This window comes from Triticum aestivum, chromosome 5B (assembly GCF_018294505.1).
Source record: "Triticum aestivum cultivar Chinese Spring chromosome 5B, IWGSC CS RefSeq v2.1, whole genome shotgun sequence".
In the NCBI taxonomy this organism is placed as follows: domain Eukaryota; kingdom Viridiplantae; phylum Streptophyta; class Magnoliopsida; order Poales; family Poaceae; genus Triticum; species Triticum aestivum.
This window is the reverse complement of record NC_057807.1, coordinates 403,925,952-403,942,031: the sequence shown is the minus strand read 5'-3', so window position 1 is coordinate 403,942,031 and position 16,080 is coordinate 403,925,952.

The following is a 16,080-nucleotide window of genomic DNA, read 5'->3' as shown; positions in this document are numbered from 1 at the left end:
GATGTGTTTGTTGCACGGATGGTACCGGATGAGGCCATGTTTGAATAGTGGGTGCAGGTCAGGACAAGCAGCCCCTACAAAATGAAGATTCTTTTCTGATGGCCCACTTGTGTCACGTAAAAATATTTTTCATCACCGAATACTGTCTGGTGACGGTTTTCGGCCATCACCCCCACCATCACTGTAGCATCGTTAATAAATAAATAAATTCTTGATGATACCACTTTTTTGCTCTTAAGATTGTATCATAGGTCACGACCTCATTTTTGTCATGAATGGACATTTTCGGCGATGACCCAAATCGACCCATAAATCGTCACCTATGATAGGTCGATTTGTCACCTATGATCATTTTTGGTGACGATAATCTGTTGTTGGTTCGCCGGTTTTACCGGTCAAAGATTTTTGAGAAATGAGGCCAGTTGTTGCCGACGTGGCTGTCCATGTGGGTTCGGCCGTGGTTTTATCACCGATGGTGGTAGTTAGTAGTAGTTCAGTTGTCAGTTTGGACCATTCAATAGTACTAATAACAGATTGGCCCTAAAGATGCTGACGTGAGTGCTTACATGTGGGAAAGAATGGTGGTGGCATGCATCTCCGTCACAATTATCATCGCAGGTAAAAAATACAATTCATATATTATTACTTTCGGGGGATTGATTCCGAGCCGTTGGAAATCCTCCAAAACCCTGGTTCAAGCTCTAGGTGCTTGGTTCACGTCTAGGAGTCTACGAGCTAGGCACGACAAGGACACAACAAGCTACCCAGGTTCGGGCCACTGTGCGGTGTAAAACCATACTCCTGCTTGGTGGAATTGCTTCTGGACAGTGCTCTTGGAGCTACAAGGCGAGCAAGAGCTCTTGGGGTCTATAATGGCGCAAGAAGCCGATCCTCTGCTACGGTGGCCACTCTGTCCCTTTTATAGGTGCTTGGGCTTCTTTTCCCAAAATATGAGGGAGAAAAGGCTACCATAGGGCAGCAATTTTGAAAGGGGACAGGCGACGGTGCTTATCCTGACAAAAGGCGGTCTTTGCCTGCTAAAGTGTTATCCATGACGCACAGGGAACTCCAAGATGATCTCCGTCCTGCTGCACAATCATCTTGGTCTTCTTCCACCAAAGGGGGAACCTTTGGGACTTGCTTTGGGGACAGGCAGCCGTAGCTGCTCCCTTAGCACGAAAGGGGAAACTGCCCGGCCGCACAGGCTCGCTCTTGCCACGGCGACGTTACCCACATGATAGGCACACGACCCATGCCATGTGGGATCCTCGGGAGGCATCACGAAACAGCGCCTCGCGAGGGAGGCCTCGCGGGTCTGCTTGCTGTTATGGCGGTTGAGGGAGTTCCGGACTAGGGGGTGTCCGGATAGCCGAACTATCATCATCGGCCGGACTCCAAGACTATGAAGATACAAGATTGAAGACTTCGTCCCGTGTCTGGATGAGACTTTCCTTAGCGTGGAAGGCAAGCTTGGCAATATGGATATGTAGATCTCCTACCATTGTAACCGACTCTGTGTAACCCTAGCCCTCTCCGATGTCTATATAAACTCGATGGCTCTAGTCCATAGGACGAACAACAATCATACCATAGGCTAGCTTCTAGGGTTTAGCCTCCTTGATCTCGTGGTAGATCCACTCTTGTAACACACATCATCAATATTAATCAAGTAGGACGTAGGGTTTTACCTCCATCAAGAGGGCCCGAACCTGGGTAAAACATCGTGTCCCTTGTCTCCTGTTACCATCCGCCTAGACGCACAGTTCGGGACCCCTTACCCGAGATCCGCCGGTTTTGACACCGACATTGGTGCTTTCATTGAGAGTTCCTCTGTGTCATCACCGATAGGCTCGATGGCTTCTTCGATCATCATCAACGACGCAGTCCAGGGTGAGACCTTCCTCCCCGGACAAATCTTCGTATTCGGCGGCTTCGCACTGCGGGCCAATTTGCTTGGCCAACTGGAGCAGATCGAAAGCAACGCCCCTGGCCGTCAGGTCAGATTTGGAAGTTTAAACTTCACGACTGACATCCGTGGGGACTTGATCCTCGATGGATTTGAGCCACAGCCGAGCGTGCCGCACTGTCACGGCGAGCATGATTTAGCTCTGCAGCCGGACAGTACCCTGGAGGCCGCACTCGAACCCGCTCCGATCTTCAATTTGGAGCCGGCTGCGCAGGTCGAGGACGGATGGCTAGACACCGCCTCGGGGGCTGCAACCTCTACGGTGATAGAGCCAAACACTGACCTTGTCCCTCATGAAGCTCGTGACTCCGAGGTGCCGGACTCCTTGCCGGACTCCAAACCTCCCGCGCCCCCTCCGATCGGATCTGATCGGGCGCCGATCATGGAGTTCACCGCAGCGGACATCTTTCAACACTCACCTTTCAGTGACATCTTGAGTTCGCTGAAGTATCTCTCGTTATCAGGAGAGCCCTGGCCGGACTGCAGTCAGGACGGTTGGGATGCGGACGGTGAAGAAATTCAAAGCCCACCCACCACCCACTTGGTAGCCACTATCGACGATCTAACCGACATGCTAGACTACGACTCCGAAGACATCGACGGTATGGACGACGATGCCGGAGACGACCAAGAACCAGCGCCCACCGGGCACTGGAAAGCCACCTCATCATATGACATATACATGATGGATATCCCAAAGGATGGGAATGGCGAAGGAACAGCGGAGGATGACCCCTCCAAGAAACAGCCCAAGCGCTGGTGTCAGCGGCGCCGCTCGAAATCTCGCCACAGCAAGAATGTAGATTCTGGCACCGGAGATAATAATACACCGGACAGTGCCGAAGACAACCCACTCCAGCAAGATCCAGCGCAGGAGGACGGAAACGCCAGCCCTCATGAGAGAGCGGCAGAAGAAGAGGTAGAGGATTATATGCCTCCCTCCGGAGATGAGGCAAGCCTCGACGACGATGAATTCGTCGTGCCTGAGGATCCCGTCGAACAAGAGCGTTTTAAACACAGGCTTATGGCCACGGCGAACAGCCTCAAGAAAAAGCAGCAACAACTTAGAGCTGATCAAGATCTGCTGGCCGACAGATGGACCAAAGTCCTCGCGGCCGAAGAGCATGAGCTCGAACGCCCCTCCAAAAGCTACCCTAAACGCAAGATGCTCCCCCGATTAGAGGAGGAGGTGTATGAACCCGCATCACCAGGAGACAATACGGCTGACCGACCACCCCGTGGTCGCGACAGAGAGGCCCCTAGGCCCTTCACTAGAACCGTACACCGGCATCACTCGAAGAGCACAAAGCCACAGGGGAACGCTCCGGACTTGCGAGATATATTGGAGGATAAGGCGAGACAATCAAGATCGATCTATGGATCGCGTGGGCGCCCCATGACACGTGACGACAACCGTCGCGCCGGACACAGTAAGTCCGGCCGGGCCGAACAAAACAGACAAAGCTCTTTTGAGCTCCGTCGTGATATCGCCCAGTACAGAGGCGCCGCACACCCACTATGCTTCACACATGAAGTAATGGATCATCAAATCCCCGAAGGGTTTAAACCCGTGAATATCGAATCTTACGATGGCACAACAGACCCCGCGGTTTGGATCGAAGACTATCTCCTTCACATCCACATGGCCCGCGGCGACGATCTTCACGCCATCAAATATCTCCCCCTCAAGCTTAAAGGACCAGCCCGGCATTGGCTTAACAGCTTGCCAGCAGAGTCAATTGGGAGTTGGGAGGACCTGGAAGCCGCATTCCTCGATAACTTCCAAGGCACGTATGTGCGACCACCAGACGCTGATGACCTAAGCCACATAATTCAGCAGCCAGACGAATCGGCCAGACAATTCTGGACACGGTTCTTAACCAAAAAAAAACCAAATCATTGACTGTCCGGACGCGGAGGCCCTTGCAGCCTTCAAGCATAATATCCGCGACGAGTGGCTTGCCCGGCACCTGGGACAGGAAAATCCGAAATCCATGGCAGCCCTCACATCACTCATGACCCGCTTCTGCGCGGGTGAGGACAGCTGGCTAGCACGCAGCAACAACCTCAGCAAAAATTCTGGCAGTCCGGATATCAAGGACCGTAATGGCAGGTCGCGTTGTTACAAAAACAAATGCCGCATTAACAGCGACAATAGTGAGGATACGGCAGTCAATGCCGGATTCAGAGGCTCTAAACCCGGTCAGCGGAAAAAGCCATTCAAAAGAACTACTCCGGGTCTGTCCAATTTGGACTGAATACTCGACCGCTTGTGCCAGATACACGACACCCCCAAAAAGCCAGCTAACCACACCAACAGGGACTGTTGGGTGTTCAAGCAGGCAGGCAAGTTAATTGCCGAAAACAATGACAAGGGGCTGCATAGCGATGATGAGGAAGAGACCCGACCGCCGAACAATAGAGGACAGAAGGGTTTCCCCCCACAGGTGCGGACGGTTAACATGATATACGCAACGCACATACCCAAAAGGGAGCGGAAGCGTGCACTCAGGGATGTATACACGATGGAGCCAGTTGCCCCGAAGTGCAATCCATGGTCCTCCTGCCCAATCACTTTTGACCGAAGGGACCACCCACCAGCATCCGCCACGGCGGATTTGCCGCATTGGTCTTAGACCCAATCGTCGATGGATTTCACCTCACCAGAGTCCTGATGGACGGCGGCAGCAGCCTGAACCTGCTTTATCAGGATACAGTGCGCAAAATGGGCATAGACCCCTCAAGAATTAAACCTACCAAGACGACCTTTAAAGGCGTCATACCAGGTGTAGAAGCCAATTGTACAGGCTCAGTTACACTGGAAGTGGTCTTCGGATCCACGGATAACTTCCGAAGCGAGGAGTTAATCTTCGACATAGTTCCATTCCGCAGCGGCTATCATGCCCTGCTCGGACGTACCGCATTTGCAAAGTTCAACGCGGTGCCGCACTACGCATACCTCAAGCTCAAGATGCCAGGCCTTCGAGGAGTCATCACGGTCAACGGAAACACTGAATGTTCTCTCCGCACGGAGGAACATACAGCGGCTCTCGCGGCAGAAGTACAATGCAGCCTCTTAAGGCAATTTTCGAGTCCAGCCGTTAAGCGGCCGGACACAGCTAAGCGCGCCTGGAGTAACCTATAACAAGACCACCTGGCACGTTCCGAGCACGCGTAGCAGTGCGGCCCCAACCCCAGCCCCTGTAAAACGTCAAGACAAGTCCTTCGCGTACACCATTACACTCTGAAGATACCATGGGCATGGGGAGAGGGGCGCGACCACGATAGGCCCAGACTGCGGCTCAACCACACCAGGGGCTCTCAAGTGTGTCGTTCTTTTTTTTTCTTTTTCCTTTTTATTTTTACCCACAGGACTCCGTTCGTCAGAGGCCCTGTCCGGCAGTAGACCTGCCGAACTCACGATGCAACAACCAGGGAAGAAGAAAGGCTACAACGTATATCTAGGTGGTCTCCATTACGAGCATTAAATCTGTTTTATGCACCATTCCACAGCCTACCCCTGGAGGGGGACATGTTTAACAGTCCCATCCCTTGCTTATCGCACCATTTGTATCGTTCTGCACCTACAGCAGTTTTTCTTGAATAAGTAATGCATCACCTTTTTGCTTCCAATTGCATTTCTCTTTTATACATATGTTCATTTGTGACATGTCGCATCCGTACGTTTTGGTACGGCTAAATACACCAGGGGCTTCTGTTTCCTGCATCATGGTGTGATAAGTCCGAACACTTTCACAAGTGCGGCACCCCGAACTTATAGCATTATATGCATTAGCTCCGAATCATGTCTTGGGTCAATAGTTGGGTTTGCCCGGCTCCCATGTTTTGGTACCTTACGTTCCGTTGTATCGGCTAAGGTAGCACTGGGAGAACCACTACGATTGCGCCCCAGTTGAGCTGGGTTAACGCCTCACTGGAGAAAGCTAAAACTGACCATCATGATGAGGCGAGAGTTGGTCGCTATTCGAGATGTTTTTTGCGAGTCCTTAAAGACTTATGCCGCTTAGAGTGATGAGCCGACTTTGTCCGGCCCAGGCGTGGATAGCGCCCCAAATTCAGCCTTCCGAAGACTAGGGGCTTCGCCGAAATTTAAAATTATAGAATTCTATGGCTAAGTGAGAGTGTTCAAGCATTATAAGTCCGTTTGCCTTCTTCGTTGTGTTGAGCGCCTCCCTAGATGGACCCAAATATGGGAACTAGAGTGCTCAAATTTATCCCAAACACCCCAACACTCGTGGCATGGGGGCTGGAGCCGACGACTTGCCATCTCTCAGATTTGATAAACAGCCGCACAGAAGGTAATATTTTAAATTAAAATGCGTTGCTTAGCGCAAATGAACTAAGTTTTCAGCGCACAGGATAACAAAATGCGAGTCTACTCAAATATTACATCTTTGGAGCACTCACCCGCAATAGTGCGGGCGCCCTTCAGCACACTCTTATAATACATATCGGGCGTGTGGTGCTCCTTGCCCTGCGGCGGCGGGTCCGTCACGATCTTCTGGGCATCCAGCTTGCCCCAGTGCACCTTTGCGCGGGCAAGGGCCCGACGGGCACCCTCAATACAAGCGGAGTGCTTGATGACTTCAACCCACGGGCACGCATCCACCAGCCGCCGCACCAGGCCGAAGTAGCTCCCGGGCATGGCCTCCTTAGGCCATAGCCGAACTATGAGGCCCTTCACGGCCTGTTCGGCCACCTTGTGGAGCTCGACCAGCTGCTTCAGCTGGTCGCTAAGGGGCACCGGATGTCCGGCCTCAGCATACTGAGACCAGAAGACCTTGTCCGTTGAGCTCCCCTCCTCGGCCCGGTAGAATGTGGCGGCATCGGATACGCTACAAGGAAGATCTGTGAACGTTCCTGGAGAGCTCCGAATTCGGGTAAGTAACAGGTAATTAACACTCACTTGCTTACTTTGCAAGAAAAATGCCTTACCCGCTGCTATTTTCTTCAATTCCTCGATTTCTTGGAGGGCCTTGTAGGCTTCGGCCTTAGCGGCTTTGGCACTCTCAAGAGCCGTTGCAAGATCAGACTCTTGAGTCTTCGAGTCAGGCTCCAGGCTCTCATGTTTTTTCAAGAGATCCTGGAGCTCTTGCTGTACCTCCGCCACCCACGCCTCCTACTTCTCTCGCTCGGTGTGCTCCGCGGCCGCATTGCGTTCGGCCGCGGCCACCGCCTCTTTCAGGGTCGCCACCTCATTAGTGGCCCCTGCAATACCCACGTTATCCTTGTCATTCTTTTTGCAACCAAAATCCTTTTCTGTAAGGTACAATTTTAATAAGGTGTTACTCACCTTCCTTGTCCTCGAGCTGCTTCTTGGCACGGCCGAGCTCGTTTTCGGACCGCTCGAGGCTTTCCTTCAAAGTATTGACCTCCGCAGTCAGTGCGGCAGAGGTCAGTAGCGCAGCCTGCAATCCCATATTGACATATTTATTATGACTCCTGCGTATATCTTCTTAAGATCCTCAGTCCGGCTTTTCTTTTCGAACACCGAACCGAGCATCAGGGGCTACTGTCTATGCGGTACTATTTTACATATATCAAAATTCTTACCTCAAAGCCTGTTAGAAGGCTGCTGCAGGCTTCGGTCAGCCCGCTCTTGGCGAGCTGCACCTTCTGAATCACCGCACTCATAACAGTGCGGTGTTCCTCTTTGATGGAGGCGCCATTAAGCACCTCCAGCAAGCTATCCGGCGCCTCCGGTTGGACGGAGGCTGCCGGCGTCACGGTCTTGCCCTTCTTACGAAGGGGCCGCCCGCCGGACTCCGGAGCCACTATGGGATCCGGAGCCGAGTCCGATGCAAAGTCCGGGAGGTTGTCCTGCGACACCTCCAGGGCCTCCTTCTCCTGGCGGGTCCCTTCCCGGGATCCCACCTTGGCATCATTGGTGTCACGGGGGGTGGAGGCGGTCGGAAGAGAATCCATATCCGATGCACCCAAGGACCCGCTCGACGAAGCGGGAAGATCGTCCTTGGGCGGACTGCAGGGTTGTATGCGGCATTAGAAAGACATTGTGCGGCAAAAAAGAAAAACCATGAAGTTATTCGGTAGTCCGGATACTCACGATCTCGCCAGGGGCTTGGCCCTTGGAGGCCAGTCCTCGTCGCCGTCACTGGCATTGGCAGAGCAGTCCGGGGGAAGAGTTTTTCCCTTCTTGGACCCTTCGGCCTCCCTCGTTGGGGAGGCCTTCCTTTTCTTCTCTCCCCCCTCTGGGGGAGAGGCTTTCTTCTTCTCCTCCTCACCTTGGTGAGAGGAGTCGGCCTCGGAGTCGTCATCCGATAGCACCTGAAAACGGGAACTCTTCCGAGTCCCCGTGGACTTCTTCTTGGCCTTCTTCTCCGGTACCACGTGGGGTGTCGGAGCCAGCAGCCCCGTTAGGCGGGCGTCCGCTGGGTCCTCTGGCAAGGGGGCCGGACAGATAGTCCGCTCGGCCTTCACCAGCTAGTCCTGTCAAAGGAAAGGGAGTTTAGATCCCGCATAGAGTCAAACTATGGAAAACAAGCGTCCCGTAAAGGATAAAATCGCTTACCTCGTCAGCTGAACACTGCGAGCTGAATCTGTGATCTTCGGTAGCGGATGCGGGAGCCTCGGCGCCCTTGAACAGCACCTTCCAGACATCTTCGTACGTAGTGTCGAAGAGCCCACTCAAAGTCTGGTGCTGCGTCAGATCGAACTCCCACATGTTGAAGCCCCGTCGTTGGCACGGGAGGATCCGGCGGATGAGCATGACCTGGACCACGTTGACAAGCTTGAGCTTCTTGTCCACCAGCTTTTGGACGCAGGCTTGGAGTCTGGTCAGCTCCTCCGAATCACCCCAAGTCCGGCCGCTCTCTTTCCAGGAGGTGAGCCGTGTGGGGATGCCAGATCTGAATTCGGGGGCCGCTGCCCATTTAGGGTCATGCGGCTCGGTGATGTAGAACCACCCCGATTGCCACCCCTTGATGGTTTCCACGAAAGTTCCCTCAAGCCAAGTAACGTTGGACATCCTGCCCACCATGGCGCCTCCGCACTCCGCTTGGCTGCCCTTCACAACCTTCGGCTTGACACTGAAGGTCTTGAGCCACAAGCCGAAGTGGGGCTGGATGCAGAGGAAGGCCTCACACACGACGATAAATGCCGAGATGTTGAGGATGAAATTCGGGGCCAGATCATGGAAATCCAGGCCGTAATAGAACATGAGCCCCCGGACAAAGGGATGGAGTGGGAATCCCAGTCCGCGGAGGAAATGGGGAAGAAATACTACCCTCTCATGGGGCCTAGGGGTGGGGATAAGCTCTCCCTCGTCGGGGATCCGGTGCGCGATGTCGCTGGACAAATATCCGGCGTTGCGCAGCTTCTGGATCTGCCCCTCCGTGACGGAGGAGGCCATCCACTTGCCTCCCGCTCCGGACATAGTTGGAGAAGGTTGAGGTGAGGAGTGCAAACTTGGGCGCTGGAGCTCGAGTTCGCGGAGTTGGATAAGCCAAGGAGGAAGAAGGCGCAGGTAAAAGGGTTGGATCTTTATCCCCTTATATGGGCGGACACAAACATGCATCCCCACCGGCCTGATAAAACTCGCTTATCCCCCAAGCGCCACAATCAATGGTGCGGTTGGGTTACCCACGTCCATATTGATGGGAATCCTGGAATAAGGGGAACATGATCTCTGCTTCGACAAGACGTGCCAAGGAAACCGCTTCGCTAAACGCGCTGAGGTGGTACAATAAAAACGATTCTAGTAAAGGCTTGGTAGTGGTGTGACGTCACGCCGCAAAATACGTCAGCAGATTGAACTTGTGTAATATTATTCTCTCTATGGTGGTGCGTGGAATTTATTTTTGCAGAGCCGGACACTATCCTGGTGTTCACAATCTTCTATAAATTATTCGAAGGAAGAACCCGCCTTGCAATGCCGAAGACAACATGCGCGCCGGACTCATCGTCATTGAAGCCTGGTTCAGGGGCTACTGAGGGAGTTCCGGACTAGGGGGTGTCTGGATAGCCGAACTATCATCATCGGCCGGACTCCAAGACTATGAAGATACAAGATTGAAGACTTCGTCCCGTGTCCGGATGGGACTTTCCTTAGCGTGGAAGGCAAGCTTGGCGATACGGATATGTAGATCTCCTACCATTGTAACTGACTCTGTGTAACCCTAGCCCTCTCCGGTGTCTATATAAACCGGATGGCTCTAGTCCATAGGACGAACAACAATCATACAATAGGCTAGCTTCTAGGGTTTAGCCTCCTTGATCTCGTGGTAGATCCACTCTTGTAACACACATCATCAATATTAATCAAGCAGGACGTAGGGTTTTACCTCCATCACGAGGGCCCGAACCTGGGTAAAACATCGTGTCCCTTGTCTCCTGTTACCATCCGCCTAGACACACAGTTCGGACCCCCTACCCGAGATCCGCCGGTTTTGACACCGACAGCGGTCTTGGTGAAGTCCTTCATCGAGAAAGCCCCTCGCGCACAAGGCTGCTGGCTTCACGGTGCCTGCCGGTGGGCCACCACTTGAATTGTGCCAAGGTGTCCTTCCTGGGACGTAGGCAGATGTCCCGTGGTACCTCGATTCTCACTGGGCCGACAATAGCCCTCGGGCCCACGACGCGCACATTCCACCCATTGAGTAATGAAATGACACGGGGCCTAAGACTGCCGGGCCTAGGCAGGGACACGTGGCAGCCTGATGGGACGAGGACACCCCCCCTTCCCCATGATGTCTCAGTAATTGCGGGCTCTGCCATAAAACTACCCGCGCATGGCGAAGAGGCCATTATTGCCTTTCACACGCCCTGCCTTCCTGCGCACTGCTCCTCTACTCCTTCCTCCCGCGGCCAATCTGCTTCCACTCTTCGCCGACTCCATGGTGCCCAAAGCCACCAAGAAGTCCGCCGCTGCAAAGTGAAAGGGGCTGGCGGAGCAGGCGCTGCTGCCGTCCACCATCCATGATGAGGCGGGCTTGGTCAAGGTTCGCCTGATGGTGGCCAGCGCCTACAACAAGTCAGGGGCAATGCACATTTGGCCGTCTTCGTTGTTGACGAAGGAGATGGAAGGCATGACGATCGTTGTTTTCTTTCACACAATCTTCGCGGGTCTGGTGCCACCCTTCTCCAACTTCCTCTTCGCCATCCTCAGCCATTATGGGATTCATCTCCTGCATCTACAGCCCAACTCTATCCTCGTCCTCCCCATCTTTGCCTACCTCTACAAGGGGTTCCTGGGGGTGCTGCCTTCGGTGGCACTCTTTCGGAACTTTTACAGCCTTCGGCTCACCATGGTGGGTCAATGCTCGGGATGCGCCTCATTCCACTTCGACAACAAGATGGCCAGCAGCATCATTAACATGAAGATTCTGAAGAAAGTGGAAGGCTTCAGGTCATGCTGGGTCTATGTTGATGCCAAGCAGTTCAGCCCCCTCCTCTAGATCCCAACCGTGCCCGCCGAGAAGAGCCCCGGGTGGGAGCAGTTCGAGGTTGATGATGCGAGGCCGAGGCCGCTCATGAGGAGGATGAGGGAGCTGAAGGACGCCAAGGTATCGGCGGCGATGGTGGCCAGGGAGTTTCTGCGTGGGCGTTTTGTGCTACTCCAAAGGCGCTCACGCCCGGTGTGGGAGCTCTCCGGCATCAAGGACCGGATGCGGCTGAGCCAGGAGAACCATGAGACGCTGATGCTGCATGAGATCACGAGGATCATGTTCCCCAAGGATGTGTATAACCTTCCCAAGTACACATACTCGATGTACCGTTATATGAACAAGCATAAGCTCGTCGTGAGAATGCCGTTGTTCAACCAGTGGGGGTGGTGTCGCCGGACCACGACGACCGTCATGAGAACCCGGTCATGGAGCTACCTGACTCAGGAAGACGTGACGAGTCCGAGGCCTCAACAGTACTGGAGGATAAGAAGGAGGAGAGTGATGAGGAGGAAAACGATGAGGAAAGCGATGTGGAGGAGTTTGATGTGGGAACGCCTCGTTCAACCCGCCACATGTTGCTGCTGGATGCACCTGCTGACGATGATGTCGTTGACCAGTTCGTGGTTGGGCCTGCCCAGCGCATGGGAGTGGGAGGCGAAGGGAGCTTGTCCACCGAGGCCATCAAGCTTGGTGAGGAGGAGGGGACCCGCATCGCACCTGAGACTGACAAGGACGCCGACAGGCCATGCAGCGAGCCCTCCGGACGGAGCTCGAGCGGGGCTCAAGGGAGCGATGGCGGCAGTGGCGGGGCCTTCTGAAGGGCGAGGAGGAAGTGATGGGTCCCAAGGAATCCCAAGTTAATATTCGAAGAAGTCTCAAGCATCTAACCTTGGGGATGCCCCGGTAGGCATCCTACCTTTCTTCATCAACAATTATCGGTTAGTTTTGGTTGAGTCTAAGTTTTTACTTGTTCACATGATATGTGTTATTCTTGGAATGTCTTTTATATTTGTTTGTTGTTTGAATAAAATACTTAAGATTTGAAATTTTTAAATGAGAAAGAGTCCTCACATAGCTACTTAATTGTTTGACTACTCATTGATCTTCACTTATATCATTTTGGAGTAGTTTGTCATTTACTCTCGTTCTTCACTTATATCATAAGAGTAAATTGTTGAATGAATTGAATATCATAAAGTTGAGATTATATGTATCTCATATGCTTGTATCATGCCTAGTAGTAGTTTCACATTCGGGTTAGAAAGTGAAATCTATTTAATCTTGACAATCACAATATTGGTCATACACGCAATTCATGAATGATTAGTATGAGGAAGAAAACTTTCACATATAAATATATTATCTTGGACATCTTTTATGATTGTGAATACCCATTAATTATTTTCAAACTTGAGCAAATTAAAGTTGGACAAGGAAGACAACGTAATGAGTTATGGTTGGGTATATTTGCATATAAGTTATAATGTTATGGATCCCCAACGTGTGGTGCATATTTAGGACCTTTGCTGGCCAAAACTTCATACTAAGTAGGAATACTATATGTGCATCCAAAAAATCCTTAAACCGAGTTTCTTGTCATGAGAGTCCACCATATCTACCTATGGATTGAATAAGATCCTTCAAGTAAGTTGTCATCGGTGCAAAAAGCAATAAAAAATTCTCCTAAAATATGTTTAATCTTTTATTGCAGGAGAAAATAAGCATTGTACGAACTTGTGATGGTAAAGAAATAAAAGTGAGGGACTACATAATAAAGGTTGCTATCACAAGGGGCAATATAACGTGACGTTCCTTTGCATTAAGGGCTTGCACATAAAAAAATCAAAAGCGCATGACAACCTCTGCTTCCCTCTGCGAAGGTCCTATCTTTTACTTTTCAATTTTTACTTTCATGCAAGAGTCAATGGTATTGCTTCTCATTTCAATCTTAATTATTCTCTAGTTGGCAAGCATCATGTGGTGGGGAAAGAGCCATACATATATATCCCGTCAACTATATTTGATCATGAATTATTATTGTTAACAACTATCTCTATGATAAATGAGTTGGGAGGTGAAACATTAAGCCCCTATCTTTCTTTGTTTTTGATGGATGCTATTTGTTCTAAAAATATTCTTTGAGTACTAGCAATCATAGAATAATATATGATAATTGAGTATGTGGAGCTCCTATTTAGACTTTGTTGAAAAGAAGTTGAATTGCAATTGTTTGATGACTAAGAACATAGGATGTTAAGTTTCAGGAGAATGCATTGTTTGAACCATAACATGTGAATTTATTGCTACTTTATCATGATGAGTTTTATAAGAAAAAGTTGCGATCGAAATTATCGTTGATCAAACTTATGGACTATGCTAGCATTCACACTTCATAAATTATTTCTCTTATCATCTACCTACTCGAGGATGAGCAGGAATTAAGCTTGGGAATACTGATACGTATCCAACGTATCTAAAATTTATGAAGTATTCATGCCACGTTTACAACAATTTTATATGGTTTTCGTATGATTTGAATGGATCTAACCCGGACTAACGCTGTTTTTAGCAGAACTACCATGGTGTTCTTTTTTGTGCAGAACTAAAAGTTCTCGGATTGGGGTGAAAATTTACAGTGATTTTTTATGGACGGAAAGACATCCCCGAAGCTTCTACAAAGGACCAGAAGCCTCATGAGGAAGCAACAAGCCTGGGGGCACGTCCTCCCCCCCACGGCGTGCCTACCAAGCTTGTCGCTCCCCCATGGGCCCGCTTGATGTGATACCAACGCCAAAAAAACCTATAAATACCAAAACCCCCCAAAAGAACCCAGAACTTCCGCTCCGCTGCCGCATGCCTCTGTACAAAAGAGATACCATCTAGAGGCCTTCTCTAGCACTCTGACGGAGGGGAAAATACCATCGGAGGCCATCTTCATCATCCCGGCGGTCTCCATGACAAGGAGGGAGTAGTTCACCCTCGTGACTGAGGGTATGTAAGTTATGTGTTTGACCTCTCTCTCTCATGTTCTTGATTTGGTACGATCTTGATGTAACACGATCTTTATTAATATAGTTGGATCATATGGTGTTTCTCCCTCTCTATCTTGATGTGATGAATTGAGCTTTTACCTTTGAGGTTTCACTATTATTGGATTGAATACTTTTTGGATTTGAGAACACTTGGTGTATGTCTTGCATGTGGATACCCATGGTGATAATGGGGTGTTCTATTGATTCACTTGATATATGTTTTGGTATTCAACTAGCGGATTAGCGGGACATTGGGGTAATCTATGCAAAGGGGTTGATACACGTTTTCATCCTTCTTTCTCCAGTAGAAACCTTGGGGGTACTCTTTGAAGTTCTTTGTGTTGGATTGTATATTATGAATCTAAATTTGTTTGATGCATATCGAATAATCAACCCACGGGTACTTGTGGTGACATTGGAGTATCTAGATGACATTAGAGTTGGTTGATGCGTATCATATGGTATTATTTTAGTACAAACTCTAGGGCTCTTTGTGACACTTATAGGGATGGCTCAATGCTACCTCTTGAGCTTGCGTTGGTTTTTCCCTTGAAGAGGAAAGGGTGATGCAGCAAACTAGAGTAAGTATTTCCCTTAGTTTGAGAACCAAGGTATCAATCCAATAGGAGATAACGCACAAGTCACAGAATACCTGCACAAACAATCAACAACTTGCACCCAACGCGATAAAGGGCTTGTCAATCCCTTCACGGTTACTTGCAAAAGTGAGATCTGATAGAGATAGATAAATGGTAAAGTAAATATTTTTGGTATTTTTGGTTTATAGATCGAAAAAGTAAAATATTGCAAAATAGTAGATCGGAAACTAGTATGATGGAAAATAGAACTTATATGATGGAAAATAGAACTTGTATGATGGAAAAGAGAACTTGTATGATGGAAAAGAGACCCAGGGGCCATAGGTTTCACTAGTGGCTTCTCTCAAGATAGCAAATAATACGATGGGTGAACAAATTACTGCCGAACAATTGATAGAAGAGCGCATAATTATGACGATATCTAAGGCAATGATCATGAACATAGGCATCACGTCCATGTCAAGTAGACCAAAACGATTCTGCATCTACTACTATTACTCCACACATCGACCGACTCCTGCCTGCATCTAGAGTATTAAGTTCATGAAGAACAGAGTAACACATTAAGTAAGATGACATGATGTAGAGGAATTACCTCAAGCAATATGATGAAAACCCCATCTTTTAATCCTTGATGGCAGCAATACAATAAGTGCCTTGCTGCCCCTACTATCACTGGGAAAGGACACCGCAAGATTGAACCCAAAGCTAAGCACTTCTCCCATTGCAAGAAAAACCAATCTAATTATAGGCCAAACTAAACCATTAATTCGAAGAGACTTGCAAAGATATCAAATCATGCATATGAGAATTCAGAGAAGACTCAAATAATATTCATAGATAATCTAATCATAAATCCACAATTCATCGGATCTCGGCAAACGCACCGCAAAAGAATATTACATTGAATAGATCTCCAAGAACATCAATGAGAACATGGTATTGAGAATCAAAGAGAGAGAAGAAGCCATCTAGCTACTAGCTATGGACCCGTAGGTATGTGGTAAACTACTCACGTTTCATCCGAAGGGAAATGGTGTTGATGTAGAAGCCCTCCG